This window comes from Pangasianodon hypophthalmus, chromosome 25, assembly GCF_027358585.1.
Source record: "Pangasianodon hypophthalmus isolate fPanHyp1 chromosome 25, fPanHyp1.pri, whole genome shotgun sequence".
NCBI classification, from domain to species: Eukaryota; Metazoa; Chordata; class Actinopteri; order Siluriformes; family Pangasiidae; genus Pangasianodon; species Pangasianodon hypophthalmus.
This window is the reverse complement of record NC_069734.1, coordinates 11,699,782-11,725,605: the sequence shown is the minus strand read 5'-3', so window position 1 is coordinate 11,725,605 and position 25,824 is coordinate 11,699,782. Positions and strand designations below refer to the sequence as shown.

The 25,824-nt window shown below is 40.1% G+C and overlaps 1 protein-coding gene and 1 long non-coding RNA gene across 2 annotated transcripts in view; both read left to right on the top strand.

Moving 5' to 3' along the window:
- The first annotated feature begins 877 nt into the window (after nucleotides 1-877).
- ankrd11 (ankyrin repeat domain 11) overlaps nucleotides 878-25,824 on the top strand; it is a 112,086-nt gene continuing 87,139 nt past the window's right edge. The window contains exon 1 of the mRNA XM_026946723.3: nucleotides 878-1,018. The gene's annotated coding sequence lies outside the window, so the exon portion shown is untranslated. The remainder of the gene's footprint in view (nucleotides 1,019-25,824) is intronic.
- The window catches only part of LOC128317459 (uncharacterized), a 111,951-nt gene continuing 87,139 nt past the window's right edge, over nucleotides 1,013-25,824 (top strand). The window contains exon 1 of the long non-coding RNA XR_008300978.1: nucleotides 1,013-5,339. This is a non-coding gene — a long non-coding RNA (uncharacterized LOC128317459). The remainder of the gene's footprint in view (nucleotides 5,340-25,824) is intronic.

The following is a 25,824-nucleotide window of genomic DNA, read 5'->3' as shown; positions in this document are numbered from 1 at the left end:
CGAGTCAATGACACGGATCAATTAAAGTGATAATAATATGATACCGCTGTTATGCTTAAATAAATAAATAAGTAAACAAACAAACAAACAAATAAATAAATATTGAACTGAACAAAATTAAAATCTAAATGCTTTCAAATTGCATCATAAATTATTGCAGCTGCTGGTCTGTCATTTCTATAATTTCTAATAATTTCTAATAAAATCATTAATTGCTTATAATTCCCCAACATGTTTAAATGGTGCTCTCCTTGCCATTATGGCTCAACTAATTCCACTGAGTTCAGTTCATGTTTTGCACGTATGAGCCGTAATGGCGCGCGTGCACGGCCAGAATCTCCAGTAGCTTCCTGCTTCCTATAAAGCCAAGCTATATAGGGTTTGAAATGTTGGTTACTACGTCCTTCTTAGTGCACTTTATATTTAATGGGAAGCCATTTTGGGACACGGCCCACGTCCTGAGTGGCGCACACAGTGACCGCCCATCTTCAGCAGCCTATCGCAGGTCATGTTTCAACTGGTTGCGTCCTCTCCTCGTCAGCAGTGCGAGTCAAAGGCCGCTTGAAACGGTTTCGCGAAGAAGACGGACGTTAAGGGGGGATTATTTTGATTCGAAGCGGATATTATTTGCCCTAAATCTCCAAAACAAGCCTTAAAATCTTTACGCGGTTACTGTAATAAGCAGTTCGCTTGTACAAAATCATGGAGATTTCATGATTTTTCTTCTCAGTCGCCTGCTGGAGCCAGTTGGAGAAACATTTTCGTGGGATCGAAAGCGAGGAATTAACTTTAGCTTATCTTTAACGGGCGCTCGCGCGCTCTCTGTGTGTGTGTGTGAGTGTGTGTGTGCGCGTGCACCGCGGCTTTTCGCGAGCCCGGGACTGAGATGTGTGTCGCCTTTGTCGGATACCGTCGAACTCTAGCCCGCTGATTGGGAAGGCCTCAAATGGGAAAATCAAGCGTCGGGAGGGAAATATCAAGTATAATTGTGTAGATGTAGCTCACATCTTGGACGAAGGTAAGAAGTAAAGCTGTTTTTCTACTCAGTGCACATCCTTGTTTGTGAATTTCCTTTTCTGCTGTAGCGCTAGCTGCATTTTACCACTTTGCTAAATGCTAAAGTTACGGACAGAGACACGTTAGCAGAGGTGCTAATGTGAGCTACGAGTTTGTTTTCAGTGCAGTTTCATAAGCAAGCGAACCTTTTTCTGTCTTTTTGGTTTGTTTTGTTTCATATATAAACAAAACACTATATATAAACACTATGTATGTAGTGTTTGTGTGTGAAAGTAGCTGTGCTATAGCTATGGAGTAAGGGCTGGGAAAATGGGGCACAGTGTAAACTGAATAAACCGTGTTTAGTCGCGTTGTGTTGCGTTGTTGTTGTATTAGCTCGGCTAGCTGATGGTGCTCAGAGATGAGTGTGTGTTTTAGAGAGCAGGACAAACACAAAAAATAATAATAATGCAGGGAAATATCACTTTTGAGCTCATACACTGAATATGGGGTAGAAATATTGGATATGTAGACTGTATTTGGGATCTGTTATTGTTTAAAAACAGAGATTCTGTTCTTGTGATTAATCTTTCTATTTGTACAGATTCACAATGTATCCTGTATGCTGGTAAACTCAGTTATTTCTCTAAAAATAAACCTTTTTACATCATCAGAGATCTTGGTGTTGGATTATTTTAGATCCTCAGAAGACTGGCTCATTTTGGAGCCAAGCAGAGCTGCATGGATTTTGAGTTGTTGTTGTTTAATGAAGGTTTCCCACATTATGCTGTGTGAAATGTGAATGTAAAGAGTTCTCATTTCTCAGCTGTTGAATGCAGATTTATTGCGTTTCACAAGTCCTGGTGAAGGAGCTCACAAGTGGGCTTGCTGTATAAGATGATGGCCCGAGGCAGTCCAGTCTTCATGCTTTAATTCACGAGGTTCATTAGTTCTGTGCTGGTTTAGTAATTTCCCTCAGTGACGGGGAGCAGGATGGAGGATGGTAACACTGTTCACTTGGTGCAGTGAAATGAAATGTACACTGCACTGCAGAGAAGATACCTGCTGTAATTCCCAGCACATATTCAAGCACATTCTGTACGTCAGCAGTACCTACGGACACTTACATGCAGCATAACAATCTGTAAATAATCAGGATTAAAACATTCATGTGTACACCTTCATCAGAATGGAGTAAACCGATTAAGAGTGACCTGAATGAAATTTGGTTGTTAATATTTTAGAAACGTTAGAGCATTCTGAACATCAGCAGTACCTATGTACACTTACATAAAGCATAACAATCTGTAAATAATCAGGATTAAAACCTTCATGTTTACACTTGCATTGGAATAGAGTAAACCGATTAAGAGTGACCTGAATGAAATTTGGTTGTTAATACTTTACAAAAGTTAGAGTATTCTGAAGATCAGCAGTACCTATGTACACTTACGTGCAGCATAATAATCTTTTAATAATCAGACCTAGCTTAATCAGAATTAAAACATTCATGTTTACACCTTAATCGGACTAGAGTAAACTGATTAAGAGTGATCTGAATGACATTTGGTGGGTAATTGTTTTAGTAATATGTTAAATAGAAGTATAGTAGGTCTCTCTCAGGGATCTGTACATGTGCATTTGGCTCATGATGCTCTCCTTGTGCCAAAAAAAATGTAATAAAACCCTTTATTTCTTGTTTGGTTATTCCCAAACAGTGGCTTATGATGTTGGTTACACTAGAACACCAGTAAAGGCGTTATGCTGGTGGTTACTCTGCTGGTGTGGATTTCATGTTATTTTCAACAACCTCGTCAGTCCAGATTGTGGTACAAATACAAACCATTGACCGTGCTCACAAACTCTTCTTTTCGCTGTCTGGTTAATAGTCACACCTGGATGAGGTTTTATTGTGACGGAAATTTAAAACTCAAGCAACGTGATTACAAGCCGAAAGCGCCGATGGAACTCAAGCGATTCTTGTTGTTATGGTAACGCTGGCGCTAAACCTCTCTCCTCGCATGCGCATAACTTTGGATTGGATTACATTTAGCATACATGTAAAAGCATATAAATCAGATAGGCGAAAATCTTTGTAAACTTCGCCTCTCTAATCGTTCACCATCTGTTTCCCTCTCGTCCGTTTCTACGTATACATTTTAAATCGCGATCCTGTTTATGTTCTATGATTTGGAGTAGGGTTCCCGGCTGCAGTCTGACTTTAGGATCAATAATTTCACTGATTATCACTATTCTTATTTGCAGATGGAGCTTCCTGTTCTTCAGATCTAAGCTGATTATTAGTTTAAAGGGAAGTTGAGTTGTGTATTGTCTTGGTGTGTGTTGTGACAGTTGTTTCTTAAGTGTCTGTTCCTCAGTCCCTCACGTGTGCCACGTTCAAGATGGAGCTAGTCTTGTTGTCTGGTTCCACGGTGTGAAGCAGAGACAGGAAATGGAGTCCTGGTCTAGGTTGGGAGGTCAGGAGCTGTTACTGAAGACTGGAGTTTCTCGTAACGATGACTTTACCTCACTGTTGCTTCACTTTTATTAAATAATGCCTTTTGAATGTGAGAACCGAGAAAACTTGCTATAGCTTAGTAGCAGTCATAACAGAATACAAAATGTTTATGAAGTTCTGCTTGTCCGGTGATGCGTATTTGGTGAAATGAGTCGGTGCTGCAGTTCATTTATAGTTAAGATCCTCTTCAGAGAGAATTCATACAAAAAATATGGTCACTTATTTGAAATACATTGTGATAGGAAATAATCATGAACATTTAATACTGAAACATACCTTTAAGTGAATGTACGTCTCTGTCGAATAATAATTTGGAATGTGAACATTTTTTAATTTTTTATTTTTTGCCTGGCAGTGAAGGCTTGTGTGTGTGTATTTTTTTATTTTACTTTTTTTTTTAAGTGTCTGACTCATGTGCTCTGTAGAAATTGCGTAACATTTGAACTAGTTAAGCCATCAAGTGCTTTCCCACGATTTTGTCACATCTGACAGAGAGTGAAAACTTACTGTTCCGTAACACGTTTCATTGTATCTATTGTATCATTTTTGTAAATAGAGTTGTTTAAATGCATTTTGTAGGGTTTTTGTTTGTTTGTTTGTTTAAGAACAATAATATCTTCAGCAGCTCTGTTTCTGTTTTAAGGACTAGCGATGGAAATAGTGAAACTGGAATTTGGCACACGCCTAATAAGCAGCATAATAATTCACATGATTAGGCTGCTAATATTCAGGGAGAAGCCTCTGGGGGGGAAATACAAGCCAGTTCCACAGTTTTCCTCTCAAAAACTTTCCTGCAAACTGTAAATAGCTTGCGACAGACTAGATAACACAGATAGATGTTTTTACCGAAAACGATATTAAATGAAACAGAGAACGGTTTCACTAGCGTAGCACATTTTAATAGGTGACATCTGGTTCTCTAATTAAGTTGAAATGTTTATTCTGCCAGAATCCTTGGACTGATTCCAAAGAAAAATAATCTGCACATCATCCTTGGAAGCCTGTGATTCACGGCTGGATAAACGTCTGAGGTTTTTCCCTTCTCACTGCTTACTGATGATGTGAAGCTAACATTAGTCGCACGTTTTATCGGCTTCTGTCAGAAGCTGCGTCATGTATAAATCAAACCTCGGCACCCCCAACAAAACGAGATATCCTAACTGAGCATTGCTGTGGGAGGTGAGAGAGGATTTCAGTTTCTGCACTGGAAGGGAGCCATGGGGTTTTTTGGAAACATTTTGAGGTGGTCGTCTTTGCACAATATGGGAACAATCCTCTGGCTTCACTTTAAAAACAGTTACAGAACCATAAAGGCTTTGAGAGTTTGTGAAATGTTCAATGTTTTCATTTTTCTAAATCAGCAAGAAATGTGTATAAGCACCTGGTTTGATTTAAGGTTTTGGACATAGTTCTGCCTAAAATTCTTGACTTGTAAGATGGGAGGGTTAAATTCTGTAACAGTTACAGGCTTCCATCATGGAAACTTGACTTTGTTTATGTCATATCTATAGACAGCCTGTTTTGCTGAGTTGTTTATTTTTTTGTGGGCAAGATGGGCAAAATTGTGAATTTAACTACTAAGTAGTTTTAGTGCTTGTGGTTTAACTGTGACTTAGAAACAAAATTGAGAAGCGACCGGCTCTGTCAGTAGACGTGCACCGCAGAAGAGGCATGTTTACAGCTTTAGGTTTTAGGTTTGCAGCTTATAATTGATTTTGCCCTTACTCTGCATGTAAAATAACTCCCAAACTGATGCCTGCAGCTAGAACTGTGGAAACTTGGGTGTCTGATTTGGCTGTGGGGAAACTGGTGTGTGTGTGTGTGTGTGTGTGTGTGTGTGTGTGTGTGTGTGTGTGTGTGTGAGAGAGAGAGAGAGAGAGACATTTTGTTAATGTAGTTTTCCATTCCGGGAAGTGGATGACTACACAGGCAACATTTCTAGACAGTTGCTACTCCAGAGATAAAGTTTGCCCCATTCAGGCCTGTTTTCTAGTTTTCTAGGGTTCTTTCTTTTGAATAGACTGTAGTACTGTGTTACATGTTATTCTCAGACAAAACAACTACAAAAAATTTAGTCATTGGACAAAAGTCCCTCAAATCCCCAAGTGCTTATACTTTCAGTTTTGAGGAACGGCTCTGTCAGCATGAAATTTGCATTGTGTGGTTTTTTTTTTTTTTTTTTTTTAAATTGTAGCCCAAATGTGGTTGATCAGCCAAGAGATTTTCAACCTCATGTTGGTCAACTCTCTTTACACTGGTCGCTAGTTCACTGCTGGTTGCCACGGTTACACTGGTAGCATGGCTGGCGAGAGATCCAATAACAATCCGTCTTCTAACAGTGACATCCATTACAAGCTAGCTTGCAAACCACTCATTTAGCCAGAAGTCCTATGATTTCTGTAAAAGATGAAAGTTGTGGAGGGAATTGCTTGTGTGTAAAAAGCATTCGTGCAGCACACCAACGTCTACTAGTGTCAGAACACTCCTGAACCAGCGGTTTGCTCTTAACAATTTTTGTTGCCCTAACACTAACTCGGGACGAGCTAGAAGGCTACAGTCTTTAGGTTCGGAGTTGAACTGTGTGATCATCCACATCACTTCAAGCTGTCCTCAAGCTTTGGGAGGAAGGGCCTAAATGTAAAATAAGGGTGATAATAATCTCACTATTGATTTTTTTTTTTTTTTTAACATTTGTAAATATGGACTGTTCCTGCTCATGTGTGAAATTGTTTATTTAGAATGATTATAGACAACAGTGTGTGTGTGTGTGTGTGTCAGCTGCATGTCTGCTCTATTCCCTTTTCATGCTGAATTCAGAGCAGTGTGTCTCTTGTATTGGTCATTGTGTGTTGGTTTCCTCTCTCCATCCTCTTTCCTCAGCGCTATGTGTTTGGTGCATCAGTGAACAGGAACATTCTTGCCTGTGTTTCGCTTCTCTCTTACTGTCTAAATGGTTTATAGGCCCCTCCTTGGAAGCCAAATGCCATTTAAGCCCCCTTTGAAATGTTCCCCTCCTTCCCTGGCAACCAACACACACACACACACACACACACACACACACAGAAGGCTGGGGTTGTATTTGATGCTTCACATGCTGTTTACTTTATGTACATCCGGAGGATTAAGAACAATATTTAGATGGAGCCGAGCCAAAACATGTGAAACACACAGTTGAGCTCTGTTAGTTTCTCTTTGTGCTGCCTTCCTGATTTGTCATGAACTGTGACCTTAGAAAAGTGTTTCCTAATCCAGACGATCTGGGAGACCGTAACAAAAAATGTGCTAGTGTTGATACTCAAGTCTCTAGAATCCTACCCGAGTATGTGATTTGAGATACAGCTCTATAGTCTGTTCAGTCTGTAGCGGATGTCACATTTATGTCGTTATTGCATCATGCATACACACAGCATCATTTTTTTCAGATGCGCAAAATCAATGTGCCGAATGCACACAGGATATGTGTGAAAGCAAGTGTAAACCCGGCCTAGGCTGAATGACTGTCTTTCACTTGTACCACCGATACCGCAGTGGTGATTTATACTTTATTTGGACATTTGAAGGGTTTTCCAGGGAGATGTTGATCTCTCCAGCCCAGGTTGTGCTTCCACTGCAGTGCCGTTGAGCTCTCTCACTGAATCTTATGCATCAGAAAGAGATACTCCTCTCTTCTCTTTTCTCCTCTGCTCTGCGTTTGCCGCAGTGTTTTTTGCTTGAGATGCTTTCACCCAGTGTCTCTTTTCATCTTTTGCAGTGAGCCCTTTAGAAATGAATCACACTGTGCCTCAGAAATGTGTAGTCAGAGGACTGGAACACACAAGAACACTGTATGTGTTCATAACTACATATGTGTGCGTGTGTGTACATGTGCTTTTTTTATGTATATATACACATATATATATATATATATATATGTGTGTGTGTATATGTATGTATGTATAGACACAAATAAATAAATGTGTGTGTAATTTTTTTAAAACTATTTATCTATATAAAAAATAGATTTCGTGATGGTTGGCAAATTATTTTGGTACCCTTGTATTTTAGATTTCCATTTGTCCTACGAATATTACCTGTGTGTGTGTGTGTGTGTGTGTGTGTGTGTGTGCGCATGTGCGCATGTGCGCGTGCCCCAGCCAGAGACTGCAGCTTCACTTGTGTGGGCTGAAGTGAGTAGGCAGGAGGAGGGAGGATTGGAGACAGCAGTTGTTATGATTGGATGTGCTGAGCGAGGAGTGATGTATTATCCATGTGTGGCTCACTGGGTGTTTGAAGCGAGCTGATAACAGAGAGAGAGAGGGAGAGAGAGAGAGATGTTACAGAGGGATTGTGTGTTTTTACAGCAGAGGAACAGGTGGCTTCAGCCATGTCCTCTCTCTCTTTCCCTCTCTTTCTCTCGCACACTGCAGTGTAGGCCAGACTCTCTGAGAAAGGCCTTTCTTTTACTTCTAAACATTTTTTTTTTTCGGCCATGGCATGGTGTTTACAAAATTCTGCAGAACTCACCAACACTATAATAATTATAGTTTAATTGCTGTAATGAGTTTGTCAAACCCATGGCTACTTTACAAACATACTGGCTACAGGTTATAGTCGTATATAGGCTTTTTCAGCTGTGTATGACTACGCACTGTGTATCGTGGCACTGGTTTTGTAAAAATTTAGTTCCCTACCAAAGTAAAAGCACAGACCTATCTTTTCATCATGGTTTATAATTACACAGAATGTAAAGCAGAATTTCCTGTTGATTTGGCTTTTTTTCCTGATGAGACGTGGGGGTTTGGGGCATTTTGGAGAAGGCGAGCATGGCCTGGCTGACTCTCAATCCCTGGCTCCTTTAGCACTGCTCTCCTTTTGAAGGGGCAGCTGCAGCCATTCATTCGGCCCATTTACATTGAAATGCGGTGGTGACAGGAAGGGGGGATGGGGTCCCAGGCGCTGTGCATGACTGAAAAGCCCACCTAACCAAAGAGCAAAGGGAGCACGGCCACCGCAGGCCTCTGACACTCCATTGTCTTTCAGCGGCTCGGTGCCGAGTGTATAGCACAAAGGCTTAAAGTGCCTCCCTTCCATTCGTGCCACTCGGCCTCTTTTAATGCCTGTTATTTATAGGTTGCCTCTTTACTGGGGATGAAAAGGGAATTGGGGGATTTTATTACAGCATGCAAAAAAAAATCCAAGCACAGATTTTAAGGAAATTTTCACCGGTGGATTTTGGTCTGATCTCCATTCTGTATATACCAGTGATGACCTAACTGTGAGCTCTGGATATGAAAACCAAAATATCTTGCTTATTCTCTTGATATAGCCAATTTTATGTATCCTAGATGGATTTCCCTGATGGACAGGACAGTGGTGTTATTATATTACGTTCAGATTACTGTAATTGCTTAACCTTTTGTCAGGGTTTTTGCATGGGGAACAGCATTGTTATAATATTGTAATAAAATGTATTGTATTACCGAGGTCACTGATATGACAAAAAAAATATTTGAAGACTTTTTCATGTTTGTATGTATCCCAGTATTTAAGTATCTTAAAAAAAAAGAACTTTGCCTTCAGTGATGTTTAGTATCTTGCTCTAGGAAAAGCACATTATGACGTGGGCCTAATTTACACAATGCAGTGGCGAACAAATCAATACACTGGACAAGCAGATTTCATGTTTCTTTATTCATAGTTGCTCTGCGGACAGCTAAACTAGTACTTATTGACTTTCACAAAACCATTGTTTTCATTTGGTATGTAGCTATATTTAAACTTAATGCTCCTCGACACTAACCGCAGTGTGTGCTTCCAAATCCCGCTGCCTGCTGCGCTACACACATCAGCCGAGGTGTGATCTGGTCGATGGTATAACAGTATTTCCAAGGCAGATTTTGGTGTGAAGCCTGCTCTCTCTCCCCTGCCAGCATTCACTGTGCGGTCGACAGAAAATGACGACGCTAGCTAGACTCGAATAATGACTTTTAAATGCAATTTGGGGACAAAACACTTTAGCTCATAGTCAAAACATTCAGCATTTGATTTGTTAAGGGCTCAAACATGTTAACAACTTTTGTTAGGAGAGGCTAACAATTGTGTTCTTATTTTTTTCCCTTAGTCTGTATTAATTCACTTATCTAGCTAACTAGATCGCCATACATTTTTATATTATATTAGCTGCTGTTTTTTTTTTTCCCCCTTCCTCTCCCTTCTCCTCCTCCTTTTTTGTTTTTTTTTTTTGTTTGTTTTTTTTGTTTGTTTTTTTTTTTTGTTTGTTTTTTTTTGTTTTTTTTTTGTTTTTTGTGGCCTAGTCACTTTTCAGGTAACCTAAACACGAGACTGGACTTTTACTTCCTGGTGGGCTAGCTAATGAATTTAGCTACCACTCCACTGTAATAATCATGTCATATATAATATGGTCCTTCTACAGAGTGTCTGAAAAGTCAGCAACTACTGGGAATATGTTGAGCAAATATGTTGATCAGAATATGAGCAAAATTCGCAAAAACATGAGGAAATGGCTAGAGGGTAAGGGTGAACATGTAGCGCATATGATGTAAATAATAAATACAAAATGAAGTACATGCAGTTTTTGCTGCTAGAGCTATGGGATGACCTTCACTGAGGATCTGTGCATGTAATTCTACATTCATTTTACAATAAGTAACTAAGAAGTCAGCTGTTTGTACAAATGTGTGTGGGATTTAGCTGTGTACTGAATAGAAAGTCGGAGAATTGCAGGAGTTCATAGTGACCGTTTTGTATGTTGAAAATCACAGTATATTGCTTAACCACCTGTGGCCACATGGATGTATTTCATTCAAACCAGGCCAGTGTGTCAACAGAGATCATGCAGCACTTTGACCTTGTCGTATCGCACCGTATTACTCTGATAGGGCTGGGTGTTTTTTTCCACGGCTGTACGTTGGGACAGGTGTGGTAATCTTCCTCTCCGGCTCTGCGCCAGGCCCCGTGCATTCTCCTAGTGCCATTGATTGCCTGTGACTCATCGCTTGTTTTGAACTTGCCATTTCCTGGTATTGCAGCAGAGCACAAACCAGTTTGTGGTCAGAGGGGCGGGGTTTTTAACAGCATCAGTTTGCTGTGCTCGTTGCTGGAAACACATTTGGCAGCACTTCTGGTGCAGAAAGGCAGTCGGTTAATTCAACCAGTTGTTTTTTCATCAGGAATCAAATACACACACACACGCACACATACACACATGTATATGTGTATAATATATATATGTGTGTGTGTATGTATGTGTATATATATATGTATGTGTATAATATATAATGTCAGTTACATTTATTTTTTAAATGTACACTTGCATTCCCAATTGTGGAATATAAAATGAAGTTTTTATTTTTTATTAATTTTTTTAAACGTCGCTTGGGCAGATTGGGCCTTTGAATGAAGCAGCTCAGGTTTATTCTCTTACTACATTCTCATGTAGGCTATTATTTGATGATTACAAGCCTTTGTGTTGAGGGATAGTCACAATCCATTTAGATATGCAAGTGTGCAGCAGATTTTTATCAGCAGGGTGTGTGTGTGTGTCTGTGTGTGTGTGCGCGCGCGCGTACGTACGTATGTGTGTGCGTGCGTGCACGAATGCATGTTGTTTTTTTCCCTGGGCTGCAGAATGGACATCCCATAACAGAGCAACAAGCTTGATCAGTGCTTTAAATAGAGCCATGTTTATGTTTGTAAAGGAGTTATTGCTTTTTAGCATGCACTTTGTCATAAAATTTTGTTGGGTGTTTTTTCATTGGCCAACCACATATCACACATGTCATGAAATCATAAAATGACATCAGTTTTGCTGAATCTACTGCTGTGACTGATGTCATTAGGCGCGTGATCACAGCTGCAATGCTATGACGGAACATCTAATGTTTATTTTGGGTGATGTGATCGAGACAATTATTTGCCATTAGACGTGATTAGGACATTGCGCCACATCAGCGAACGCCCCGCAGGAACTCCGTCAGGAAGCAGGAGCATCTGTGACTCGACGTGAACGCGCACGCATTCACAGCATTCAACAGGAATAACACAGTATTCTCACAGGACACACAGAGACGGTCTGCTTTCTTACAGCGCTCATTTAATGCACGTAATAAATACAAATGCGCAGGTCTGAATTAGCACACAGCAATATGGCAGTCACTAGTGGCTCTTTGCTATTAACGTTGCTATAAACTGCTTCTGATTAATGTGCGATAATTGTGACGCTGCAGGCCCTGAGGCACTGCTACATTTATGTTACAGTACTGGAGATGGATCTGTTAAATGCTCTGTGGGAAAAGCTTTTCCTGGAGTCATGTATAAAAGACGAATTCCCATAGAAAGCTAATTTAGGTAGCCACATCCTCAGAATAAAGCGAGAGGATTTTTATCCTCAAAGGACATTGAGTGCCCTTTGAGTCTTTGTTGGGAAACATTTTCTGTAGATAAAAGCTGTATCATGGCTTCTAGGTGTCGTGGATTGAAACTGAAGCATAATTACGTAGTTTACGCAGGACTTGTACATGATGTAGAAAAAGGAGTTACAGTGCTTTGCATCACACTGTATTTTGCTTCACTTTCTTGTAAATGTTTCTTAAACAAAGGCAAAAAAAAAAAAGTTTCTAATAATTGTTCAGTGACCGCTTACGGTTGACCCATCATAGCTCAAATTACATTGTACACACACACATTCACACACTTACTCCACCAGGAATGTTTTGACAGACTTAGTGCTTTGAGTGCCAGTGGTGGTAGCAGTGTTTGCTTGTGGAGAAACCTGTTTGGTATCTGCAGTTTCTAGTTAAACATGCTTTAGAAATGGCAAAATACCTTGGCTGCGCTTTGTTTAGACACCTTAGAAGGCCAGAAAGGTGATTTCATGATGTCATGGTGAAACTTGATTTGCACGTTGCATTGAACTGGCATTAAAACATATTCACTCTGACTCAAGGAAACGTGCGGGCATGTTGGAATTTTTTTCAGTGTTGGACATCACGATAACAAAACATAGGAAGTATCTATAGCTGATCTGTATAGGTGGGTATATAGTCAGGTATTTATTTTTTTATTTTTTATTTTTTTGCTTACAAAGTCACGTTAATCTGTGTAAGTGAGGTAATGCTGTTTCCCACATGTCACAGTTTTACGGGACATTTTGAATTCAGGATTAAAGATTAAGTTCAAGACGACAGCAATTCATCAGTGAATGTCCTACCTGGTTAATAATCCATCACGTTTAACAAGGGCTATTGTTCCAATCCATACAAGAAGAGGAATGGGAAAGAGACCTGTTTCTGTGACTGTTCAGTTTTCTAAACCAGAGCCACGCTTACATGCAGCCTAATAATCCATTAATAACAGACCGATAGCTCAAAGATTCATATATACACGTAAATGTAATGTAAACATGTAAAAATGTAAGCGTAAACCTACTGAGGGCAACCCAAATGAAAATCCTATGTGATCGAACCCATGAGGTGGGGAATCCTTTTAATAATAGCCGTGTAGAATTTTGTGTCTGATTACCTTCACTATCAAAGTCATCGCTTGTGTGTTCTGCGCATGTGCATTCGAGTCACAACGCGCTTCTTGTGCATGTTTCGAGGCAGATTTGGGGTGTGGATTGATCTCAAAATTTTAGAGGATGCAACTTGTACATGGTAAAACAGGAGAAAATGTTGATAAAACCTGTTTCCTCTGCAGTTACTCTTACAGTAACCTTTAATGTGGCTAACATTAGCACAAGTGAAGGCGTTTTGTTTTTTCAATGTGTGCATTTTATATTATTTTCAAACAACCAGATGGTACTGGACTCAAGCTGTCATGCAGATGTATAATGTTGAGCAGCTTTTCTGCGGTCACAAACTCTTCTCCTTACTGCCTGTTTAATAATCACACTCAGACGATGTTTTGCTGAGACAGACGTAATGTAAAACTTCTTAAACACAAGCAGAGCGATTGAATAGCTAAACGTGCTGACTGGACTCAAACGCTTCCCGTTGTTATGGTAACCTTCGCTCCACACACGCGCTTCATTTTTTGCTCAGATTACACGTAACATGCGTATGCAGACTGCCCAGTTTATGATACATGCACACCAATAAGAATCTGCCAACTGATTAAATTAATTCAGTTTGGTGAAAATCGTTGCATGTAAACAGCCAATGGTTACGTTCTGCTTTGTGAACATTACATTCATTTCAGGGGAAACTGTCACATCAGTGGTTGTACACTTCAAGTGCAGTCTTAGCTACGTTGAATTTATTGAGAAACTGTCTGAACAAGGACGAGTAGGGAGGAACGTGTGGAGTAAATGTCATGTTTATGCCAAAGAATTCCTCCTGAACTGTCGGATGATAAAACAATAGCTATGTCCTTTTATTGCATTTGTTGTTCCTGTGATTGCGCTGCAACGTGTGAATCATTCAGAGCAGTGTGTATTGTATGTGTGTGCAGAGAGACAGAAGTACCTGCAAACCACATGCAGGCTGTCATGAAGCGTGTGTTTTGTGCAGTCATCTCAGTCTAAGCACTTGCACCATGAAGGTCAGTTGATTGTGTTCAGCATGCTTCGGTGTGTGGTTTTATAGCGTTAGACACAGACTGATACGCAGTAGTGATAACACGGGAGCCGTCATATCGCTAGCCTACAGACGACACTGCAGGATTATGAAATCGAATTCAAACATTGCATTGTGCCGAAGGAAGTCAGAACTTTATTTTCAGATTGACCAGACATTGGTTTTCTCAAACCTTTTTGCAGCCAGTGACCTCTTTATATGTAAAATGCACTCTATGACCAAATGTTTGTGGACATCTGAAGAAACCATGTGCTTGTTGGAGATCCCCTTCTTGATTTGGTCTCCATTTGCTGTTTTTAGATTCTGGAATGTGGTTTTTGTGCAGATTTGCTCATTCAGCCATAAGAACATTAGTGAGTTCGGATAATAATGTTGAGTGAGGAGGTATGGTGTGCAGTCAGTGATCCAGTTCATCCCAGAGGTGTTCAGTGGGGTTGAGGTCAGGGCTTTGTGTAGGACACTCGAGTTCTTCCAGTCGAACCTTGACACACCATGTTGTCATGTAGCTCGCTTTGTGCACAGGGGCATTGTCATGCTGGAACAGGTTTGGGCCTCTTAGTTCCAGTGAAGGAAAATCTTAATGCTACAGTATACAAAAACATCTATGTAATTATCTATTGTGTGCAACAGTTGTGTGCTTCCAGCTTTGTGGCAACAGTTAGTGGAAGGCTCACACATGGATTTATTTTATTACAGTCAAACAGGCCAATATCTATAAGAGCTCAGTAATAAATTTAATATCTGATAATAGTGGACAGTAATTTCTACCACTGTTACAAAATGTAAAAAAATCAGGGGCCCCCTGGCTCAGCTGGGGGGTGTCGTCACTGGACCACTGCTCATGTCTCTGCTCTGGAAAAAGACTGGGAAAATCATGTAAATGGAAATTCTAATGTAATACGTGCACAGTAGTCTTTTCTCCAACCATTTCTAACTCTCTGTATTGTTCTTTGCAAGTGCTATTGGGGAAATTGTCAGTTACTTGCCCTTTGTTTCTGTTGTGGTCATGTGACTTGACATGTTTCCTTTACAGGATGTTCTCTTAGAACCACCACGAGTGAATATTGCACAATTTCAGTGAATCCGAAAGATTTAGCAATCGGCTATTTCAGCTTTTCGAAACGTACAAACATGTGAACCAGTCTGTACTGCAGCCTAGATGTGCTCTCTCCATGCTTAGTTACTCCTCTGCAGTGTGCTGAGATGTGGTACTTCTTTGCGTGTCTCCAGTTCCTCAGGAAATTAAGGGTATTGAAACTTAGTTGTAGCTGTGTGTTCTTTCAGAGTTGCTCTGACTAAACCATGTATCTTTGTTGCTTCTTTCTGTTTTGTTTAATCCTCCGCTCTTGTGTCTTGACTGAAACGATAAACCAGTTGTACAAATTGGATTAGTGTGTTCATGCTGATGATAGGGCTGTGGTTGGAGGTAGACACTGTGGTCTTGTTTCCTGCATCTGAGAACATTGTGTGAAATTTTTATCTCCGATTGCGTCTATTTTCTAGAGTACAGCAATGCTGCTAATTTGAATATACCAGTCCTCTTGCCTCCTTGAAAATCTTGATTTGAATCGTAGTGTGTAGGCTGTGTGTGTAGTGGAAAACAAGAGCCCAAGGGCCATGCTGGTGATTATATATGCATGGATTCAGAAGAAATTATCTCTTTCACTTTAGGGTTGCATCGTCACGCCATTTTGCTATCTGTACTCTTGAGCATTTTTGTTTTTCATTCAAGTTGATTGGGATCTTTCTATTTGAGACCTTCTGTTCTGGGAGAATTGGTGGGTATGTGTGTGTGTGTGTGTGCTCTTTGTTTCATTAAAATGGAATGAATAATTGAACGTGTTGCAGGCTCACATGATGTTCTCTTCATTTTATTATAAGATGGCCTTTTGACCTCACGCCTCCCTTTCGAAGACGCCTCTCTACCTCATCTTTTGACAGGAAGCTAGAAGCAGGGTGTTACTGTGGTTTGTTTATGAGTGTGCAGGGCTGCGTGTGACTGCGAGAATAGGGAAAGCCAGACTCTGCTGCATATTCTGTGAGAAAATGAGCTTGTAGTGAGTTAGGTGTGAAGATGGACAGTGAGATTAACGTTTCAGTAGGGTGAGGTTTTAGTCAGGATGGGAGTCTTTAGGCCACCTATGATTCAATGTGAATTTCGAGTGCCATGATGCAATCATAAGAGTTCTTGATGAACTTTGAAGTGTCTAGCTTCTAAACACAATGGATAGTGTATTTATTGTTACTGTTTTTTACTCTTAAACCATAAAGTAAATGCTGTACCTTGGCTCTAGCACGTGTAATATGTGTGCAAGTCTTCCGAGATGAAATCTGGTAATTCGCTTTGCCCTTTCTGAATAATGTGGAAGCTTTGCCACTTGCTTGAGGGTTCTCCGTTGAGCAGGAAGCACACAAGACCTTTTCTCTTCAATTCCAGATGGAAATGTGCCTTGTGATTTTTATGTTTTCACACGGCATCTCTCTTGTCCAGTTCTTTTTTCCTTCTAATTTATAAAATCCAAAATGCACCCGCACAGTCGCTTTCAAAATGGATGGCTCAGATTTGAGTTTGTCCTTCTTCAAATCTGCTAACTAGCTTAGCTGGTACACATAGCATTCTTGCTAGGCTATGCTTTTATGTTTCATGTTTGACTTGGTGAAAAAAATTTTATATGACTTTCTTCCTATTGTGTTTGGACAGTTTTTCATTTAAAATATAATTAAAAAATTCTGCTTATGAGCATCTGTGCATGGGTGCAGAATTGTTTAAAGAGAGACTCAAGATGCATTGATATATTTTCTCCCCCTGAGTTATTAGTAGTTGACATATAACAGTAGACTAGAGTTAAGGTGGGTGCGTGAGGTAGCATTGGAGTGTTTAGGCCATTTTTTTGTGGAGTGATCTAACCTGAGAAAGAATGAAGTGCTACTTGCTTATGTGCCTCAAGCAACTTGCTCAGTATGTGCTAGAATATTACAGTTGCATATAATTAGAGTGCTTTATTATGGTTGACAGTATTCTCCCAATTATATTACAGAGAACACTACAGGTTTACAGTGTGCAGGTAATCAGAACTGAGAATAAAATGTTCATTAAGTGCAGGCAGTTAAATTAAGCTTTCGAAGAAACTATCATTTTGGGAACAGGTTTAATGGGGTTGCATCAGTGACACGGCTGTCACGTTTGTGCCAAATAATAGACTTTAGACAGGTGTACTAATGTTTCCTCTCAAATGGGACAGACTTTATCATGAGGCTTCTCGAATAAGTAGCCTTGCTAGGCAGCCTTGCTCCTCAGTGTAGCGGTATTAATGTGTATTGAATAGTTTGGTGTGTCTGCTACTGTGATACTGTGCATGTTGAGTATCTGCATATAGATTGTATGTATAAATGATTGATTGAGTGTGTCTAGTGTCTTCTAAGAGGTTTTGATTTGCAATAAAATTTGTAATTGTGTGTTTATGGAACATGGTGCTAAATGTCCCCTTGAATCAGTTTATAACTTTTACTTCATCATTATTTTGCTAGCCCCTTTTTTATTTACTGCTTCTCCAACATGACCCTTAGCAGTAGTGAATACTGATTGGAACTGTAAATACTCACATGTCTACCAGTATTATTCATCTGAAAGCTGGATAGAATGATCGATCTTCAAATGCTTGGTTTGTGCATAAACTTTTGTGCCTGATATTTTTATTTTTCACACCGACAGGACTTTACGTTTTCGTTACATATAGGGATCAAATCAAGCATCCATTAATTGCGCTGATTGATTTAGCTGTCCTTATGGTTCTTCGACCTGCTTTCATCCCTCAGGTCGGGCAGTGTGTTGGAGATGTATAGGATTGGCACTGATGTATTGGCACTCCTTGATCAAGCATTAGTACGGTTGTGTGTTGGCTCAATGCTTTGACTTGGAGCCAGACTTATATCTGATAGCTAGAATTTCTCCTCGGCTCTCTTGTTGTGTCACATGTACAATACTGAAACCAAGTGTAGTATCACTGTGTTCAGTACTTGTACACTATATGGCCAAAAGTTTGCGGATGCCTGACCATCACACCCATATGTGGTTCTTCCCCAAACTGTTGCTGCAAAATTGAAAACACACAATTGTACAGAATGTCTTTGTATACTGTAGCATTGCAGTTTCCCTTCAGTGGAACTAAGAGGCCCAAACCTGTTCTAGCATGACAATGCCCCTGTGCACAAAGCGAGCTCCATGAAGACATGGTGTGTCAAGGTTGGAGTGGAGGAACTCGAGGTGCCTGCAAAGAGCCCTGACCTCAACCCCACTGAACACCTTTAGGATGAACTGGATCGTTGACTGCACACCTCTTGCTAACAAGGAAATGAAAGGGCACCGGGGCTCTGCATCTTTTGTTGTTACAGACGTTCAGAGGGAAAATCTCTCAGGCTAGAAAATTCCGCAATTACATTTTTATTATTCAAAAAACATTTAGTCTTTAAGAATTATGTGGTGTCCTAGAGAAAAACCTTTCACATTGTGAAATTAAAAAAACAAAACAAAAAATCTATTAGACAGGGTATCTGTGTTTGTCTTGATAAGGATATGTCTCTCTCTCACACACACACACACACAAACACACACAAACTTTTGAATTTTACTTTCTGTGCTCCAATATATAGGTGTGAATAGCCCATAATAATTTACCAGTTGTTGTTATTATCAAAAGAAGTAAAATAATTTCTCAACCGTAACCAATGTTCAGGCATTTTAAAGTGTTGCTCCCTCCACAAATTCAAAAGCATTTAACAACATTTCAAGCCGCAGGCACATATTTATTGCTACTGTGCCATTTATTAATTTAGCTTTATCTGTACTTTGTACACAGCTCTATTTTTAAACACTGTAATATACAGTTCTGGACCTGAATGGGTTACTTAATGGTGATTAGTGGTTTAAAACATCTCTGTAGACATGTCCTCGCCTGGTTTGATGTGTGATACAATGCTGCATACTCTGACAAGTTGACAGCTTTCTATGGTAAGCGACTATTATTCACACACAGTTTACCAGGAATCAGATAGATATGAATAAATAAAAGTGATGTGTAATAATTATCCTAATAGAGCATCATGTTAGGATGAGCTGCTGCGCTGTGTGCGTCTATAAGGTGTGCCTGAAAAGGTTTCTGTGCTGTTGGTTTGTGAATTAGGATTTTACTCCTGTGATTCTTACAGTGGCTGAATTTATTATTATTATATAGTTGATTCCAGCTGTAGCAAATATAAAACATACACAGTGGAAAATGTACGAGTGTATTTAAAGAAAAAAAAAAGGAATCTGGAAAGCAAGTTAAGGTACACACAAGGGTGCATTATTTTGAAAAACAAATGACGATGTTGATCATCTCCGGTTAAATGATTGTGTTGGGCGCGGAGGCCATGCTTTCCTTCATCACTGTATGACAATTTTTCTTACCTTCTTAACTGTTGTGTTTTGTGGTGGTGAAGTAGATTTTTAATTTGAAGTAGATTTGTGTTTAATCTAAGGTCAAGTGAAAGACGCTGGTTTGTCATCTTTGCTGCTTTCTTTGCGGATTAGCTGAATTTCATGAATTCATTCAGTGCTTGATTGTTGTCGGTTCATTTTTAGTCTTTGACCCCAGCAAACAAGGTCACCACAGTAAAGTCTTAATGTCGTTATGCTAAATGCCGGAGCAGTTGTTCATTTTGGATTCTCACAGCAGTACTCTCACACTCACACCCTCCCCCTTTCCTGCCGCCAGACTCATTTTCCCAGTCCCTCGTGTTAACTCGATCGTAATTCTCCCTAGCTTTAATTCATGCATATCCACTTCTCCTGCAGAGACAGGTTTCCGATGAGGAGAAAATGAGAAAGCGGGGGCAGCGTGGTGCTGCTCAGCTCGAGGACGATTGGAAGTGACACCGGGGCCAAGCAGGAGATGGGGGCTTTCTGAAAGGCGACTGGCGGCCCACACACACACCTAGGGCCCTTTGTGTGCCCTCGAGATCAGCTTCCATTACGGTTGAGACCCTGTCCGGCCCTCACTGCGATAGAATTAGAAACCCCAGTCTGAGACAATTACCCCAGGCCTTGGCTGGTCCTGATGCAAGGTGCCTGAAAGAGGAAGATTGGGGGAAGATTAGCCCCTCTGGAAGCCTCCCTCTGTGCTTCTCAAGTTGATGTGTAGCATTCACAACCTTGTTAAATGAGTACGTAGGCTGCATGATGCCGAATAGCTTCCTTTCCCTTTAATTTCAGATACGCTTCGGTGCCTTCCTCCACTGCTATGGAAACGGCCGATGGTAAACAAGGCTTTTACAAGAGTCAAGGATTTTTAGAGCACTGCATGTGCTGGAAATTTATGCCATCCAGAGTGAATCCTCAGCATCTGTAGAGAAGATTTGTATTGCGTGTTATCAGTATATTAAAATCGATATAGTGTAGGCAATGAGCATAAGCTAGAATGAGTACAGTCATGCATTTCTGACAACTTGCCATCAACTAAACTGCAGCTCTGGGTTCCAATCACATAACGGCACACGGCTGTGGCCTCATTCACGTCTCGTAGTAACATCTGTCTTCGGTGATCCAATCGCAAATGGCTAGCCGAGGCAGATTTCACTGGTGTTGCTACATTTAAAATATTCTACCAGTTTCCAAAATCAAATCACCGCATCCTTGTGATGCTGTTGCAGCATTATATTGTATTTAATGATGTCTTCTATTCTGTTAGCACATACATCTGATATGCCTGTAATATTGACTTGTACAGATGTCGTGTTGTTCATTTGTCCTGAGACAGTAGGGAAGCACAGAATGGACAAAATAGCATATATATTATATTGTGACACGCTATGATTATAGTATGCGTTACAATATTTTAAAACAAACTGATGAACCTGTGGTGTTATAGATCACCATTCATTAATATAGAGAGTTAATATTTTTTTTTCTTAGACAGCAGTGCCACACACCCGCATGTCTGTACCCTCTCTGATTAGCGATGACACTTAAAGAACACAATAAAAATTGCATGTTGTTGCATATGCAGGTCATTTGCATATTACAGGCTTGTAGTAAAAGTATCCTTATTACCAACATGCTAATAATGATGAAAAATGACATACTGTGCAGCCGTGTTACAGCTGCTCTGTTTTATTCAGGCGTAGGTTCTATTCGGATTGGACTGGTTTGACATGGGAAGGTGTCGTAGTGTAATTATCTCTGGGATTTTAGTCTGAATCAGTCATGTCAGTATTTTTTACGGACTGCATATGTCTATGTCTGGAAATATTACGCCATATTTCACCTTCTCTAAAAAAGACCAGTAAAAATAACCCCAGCTAATATAGGCCTAAATCCCATTCGACTGGACATGTTGGTAAAGATTCTGTTATATCCTGCGGGAAAAGAGGATTTATGCTTTATCATCAGTATTCTGTCTCTGTATTGTATTATAATTAAATGTGTTGAATCAAATTAGACTGCTTTGTGTTGAGCTACACTTTCAGAAAGTGGTAGACCTGGTACTAACATTTTTCAGTATTTGAAACACTGCTGATGTGTGTATGTTTCTTAGGGTTTCTTTTGTAATTCTTTCTCTTTTGTCCTTTTTTTGTCCTTGTGTACCCAGAATATATACTGAAACTAATCTGCAGCTTCACACTAAACATTTGCATCTCTCTCCTCCCTCATCTTTTCTTTCGCAGTGAATGCGGCACAGAAATGTGAAATGAATGTGTGTTAAATGTCAAGGCTAAAGTGGCAGAGTCGTTATGACAAGCTGCCATTCAGACTCTGGAGTCACTAGAAATTGCTATGGTGACAGGGACTTGGTTGCGGAGCATGTGCTAGGATTGGGGAGTGCTAGCAGAGTTGGATTTTATAACTCCTGATATTGGCTTTCGAAATTGATTTAGGGAACAGAATTCTTTTTCCCATTCTGTTTAGAAACCAATCAGATGCTTGTCTAAATCCATTCCTCTGCAGAATCATCTCTCAGAGCTGGAAGGTTTAAAAATAGTGTCCTTTTATATGAAACAGATAAATTTCTCTTTCTAGCACTACTGTCAAGTTTTCAGGAGACTTCAAGAGGAATGTGCTGGTAAATGGTTGTATGATGTTTTTGCAATATTGCGATGTAATCGTGGTCAAAATATGGGCCTTTTTGCTACATCAGTGTTTTATTTAGGAAGACGCTGCTTAAGATGCCATTTTAGGTCTGTTTAAATGCACTGAAAATCAGGAATCCGTTTTGGTTAAAAATCATGTCGGACAGAACCGTCTAACATTTATTACTGCTAAAATTCTGTCCAGTGAGAGTGCAGTAATACAGTGATTTCATCCAGTAGGAGCGCAGCACCACAGTGATTTTGTCCAATGGGAATGCAGTAATACAGTGATTCCATCCACCAGGATTGCAGTAATACAGTGATTCCGTCAAATGGGAGCGCAGTAATAAAAGCACTGATGTGTAATATGGTGTGTAATGTGACAATATAAATTATGACCCTGGCTCATGCCCACTCCTCAGTTACAGAAATGATTTTCATGAAATCAGCCGTGCTGTTCAGAAAGCTTCTTGGACGAAACACACATTCTGTGATTAAGCAGAGCTTTTGAATTTCTTGGATTATGTTTTTTTTTTCCTGTCCAGAAAAATGGTTACCTTGACAACTAGCGAATGTCTGGTGTTTGAAAAGGTTTTTTTTTTTTTTTGCCCAGCACGGCTGTACTGAATCAACAGCACTGCAAACTGTGTCAGGCGTGGTGCAGATTCCCAATTCAGCTACTTCCTCTTCCTCTCCCCCCTTCTTCTTCCCCTTTTGCAACGCCTTCGCCTTTTCCCCCTGCACACATGCAGTCGTTGTGTTATTTCTGTCACTCGATAAAGCTCTTTGGGTTGTGTCATTGGTGTGTGTGTGTGTGTGTGTGTGTGTACACATGAATAATTGGGTCTAAGATATTTGCGAATGTTTAGTTGCTGTGGAATGCTATTTCTCATCACGAGCAAACTGTCAAAGACAGAAATTATATATTAAATGCTATTGCAAACTATTTTTTCGCCCATATTCCTGTGTGCATGTTTGTTCTGATGATTTCACATCTGCGGAATGTTCGACTGTCCTACATTGCCCAATAGCGTTGTACACTGAGGCTTACCTCTATATTGCTATATAAGTTTTCTGGCTGCCAGTGGGTTTTTTTTTTCTTCTCTTTCGTTCTTATGTTCCTGCACATTGCCTGGCAGAGTAGCAGAAGTGTGGGCTGTAGCAGTGCCTAGCTGTCCGCTGAGCCAGATGGACCTCTTGGTGCCTATTGAGCATGTGCAGATCAGCGATACGTTCCCTTCCCTCTATCTCATTCTCCTTAAATCTGTCCAAGTCCAAAGTCCTATCTTTAAGCTCATGTACTGAGCTTCTGACCAGGTTACAGTAGTTTTATGGAGCTGTTAACTCTGAGTACGAGTGGCTTCATTTTAGAGATAATTAAAGTTTACATAATGACGGCACATTCAGGTTGAAGTGCAGAATTATGTTTTCACGTTTGGCCTGCTAGGTTTGTTTGATTGTTTAAAAAAAAAAAAAAAAATGATGTAATAGTTTTCCTTGTCTGAGACATAATACTGCCCGAGGCATGTGCCTAATATTATAGTCTGTTGAAATGTTTTTCCTCTTCTGCATTGTGATTGGAGGATGGCTGGCTTGGTGGGTGCAAGAGAGACAGATAAACATAGATAAACAGCAGTATGAAGAAAGCAGATTTATTTGCAGAATGATTCCATCAATTGTTTTGTTTAAGCTAATTGTAGTGTAAACCGGAGAATTGATCCTGTCAGAAGTGTAACTGAACAGAAGTGTTACCATAACTCAGCGTAAACACACATTCATTCTGAAAACTGAGTATCACAATGCTTTAGCTATACGACATCATGTAAGATTCCAGTTTGCTGTGTTTGTAGTTTAGTAACATTGTAGTTGACGTCCATCGTAATGTTGTTATTTCTCAGTTATTGTAAACTTGCATCACTGTCTGTTCATGATTTGCGTATAGGCTACAGGTGCAGTGGTTAAGGATTAGGTTAAAAAATGCTGGAGTATTTCTTTAATACTGATACATCCCTTTTTTGTCTAGTTTTTTTTTTTTGTATAGTATGGATTGAATGGAGCCGCATTGAACGTAGAACCGAAAAAAGGGAGACCCTGTCTTGTGTTTGATTTTACTGTGCTTTGGAACAAGTGAAACAGGGGGCTTGGCTTGGAGAAGCCATCCTGATCAATAATGTAGATGTTTTTGAAGAGGGACTCTTTCTCTCTCCCTCTCTCTCTCTCTTGACACACACTCACACTCGTGTTCCTCCTTGTCTCTCTCAGGAGGCAGTGTCAGGTTCCCTTGCCCTGTCGAGGACAGATAGGATAGCTCTATTTATTTAGCCTCAGTGAGATATTACAATAAGCAAGCTGCTGCAGTTGATACCTGATCTGCTGAAATATAGCAGACTCCACTCTGGTTTCTCTCATATTGAATTGCTGCTGTTCAGAGCAGGGGCTCATTACACACGCTTTCAGATGCAGATGGTCGACACTGGAGAAGGTGGACCAGGACAAAACAGCACACACTGCCAGCCCCCAGTTCGACCCCTTTTTGCATGTGTGCTTGTTAAGAAATTGACATTTCTGGGCTTCTGTGTGCCCACGCCTGTTTCCTTTTTACATTGTTGGAGAATCAGGACATGGTGGATGTGAGGTTTGTGGGTCTCTGTCAGATGTGTTGTGAGATCCGAGGAGGAAAAGTGCTGTCTGGAGTTTAGCCTGATTTCTTTCAGATAAATAGAGCTGGGTGTGTTGTTGAAACGGTGGCACTTCCTGTAATCTGATGCCCAGCGGTGGAGAGGAGGGGGACCTTGGGGGGGAGAGGCTAAAGGATAAAGGATAGCTGTGTCCTGAGGGTAGCAATAGAGTACCCGTCACTCCCTAATCCCACAATGCATTGTGGACAGCTTTGATCTGTGTGTTCAAAAAGGCTAGACCATACACACCAACACTGATAGTCTGAACTGCATCATACAATATGCTGAATATTGGTGTAGAGCAGTACACTGTTGTTTAAAAGTCACATTTGTTATTTAAAAGACTGTCACTTCTTTGCAGTTAGTTGTGTGCTAACGAATTTTAAGACCAGTGAGGCACTCTGATTAGCTTTTCAATGGCCAACAAAGGTTACTGAACTATTACTCTCATCCCAGAGGATGCAGAGTGTCTGATATCTTTTGTGTGCTTTTCTGGCCTCAAGCTTCAGAATGTTAAGTCACAGTCTGACGAGGCTTTCTGCACTTTAGTGTACGCTGGATTTCAGCAAACTTTTGAAAACAGCATTTAATTTTGTCTTTAAAAGTTATCAGAGTTTGAAGCACTTGATGATTAAACAAGATAATTTTGTGTTTTTGTTAACAGGCTATGGGAAAAGATCTGTGATTGGTTGTCTGCCATGTCAGTCATAAAACCTCCTTCCGTGAAAGTAGACTGTTCTGAGTCGGATTTATTGCGTAAACTAGTTAACTACCTGTATTATAGCAGCCATTTTCTTTGCTCTTTTGATTAACATTTTTGTGTTTGGAAATTGACAGTCTTTGCCGTGGCTCTGTGCAGGTACGATGTCTGTCTTATTGTGATGTGATATTGAAAATAATAAAGTGCAGTATGACTATTTTGTTCCTAGATTGCCCAAATATTTGTTATAAATGC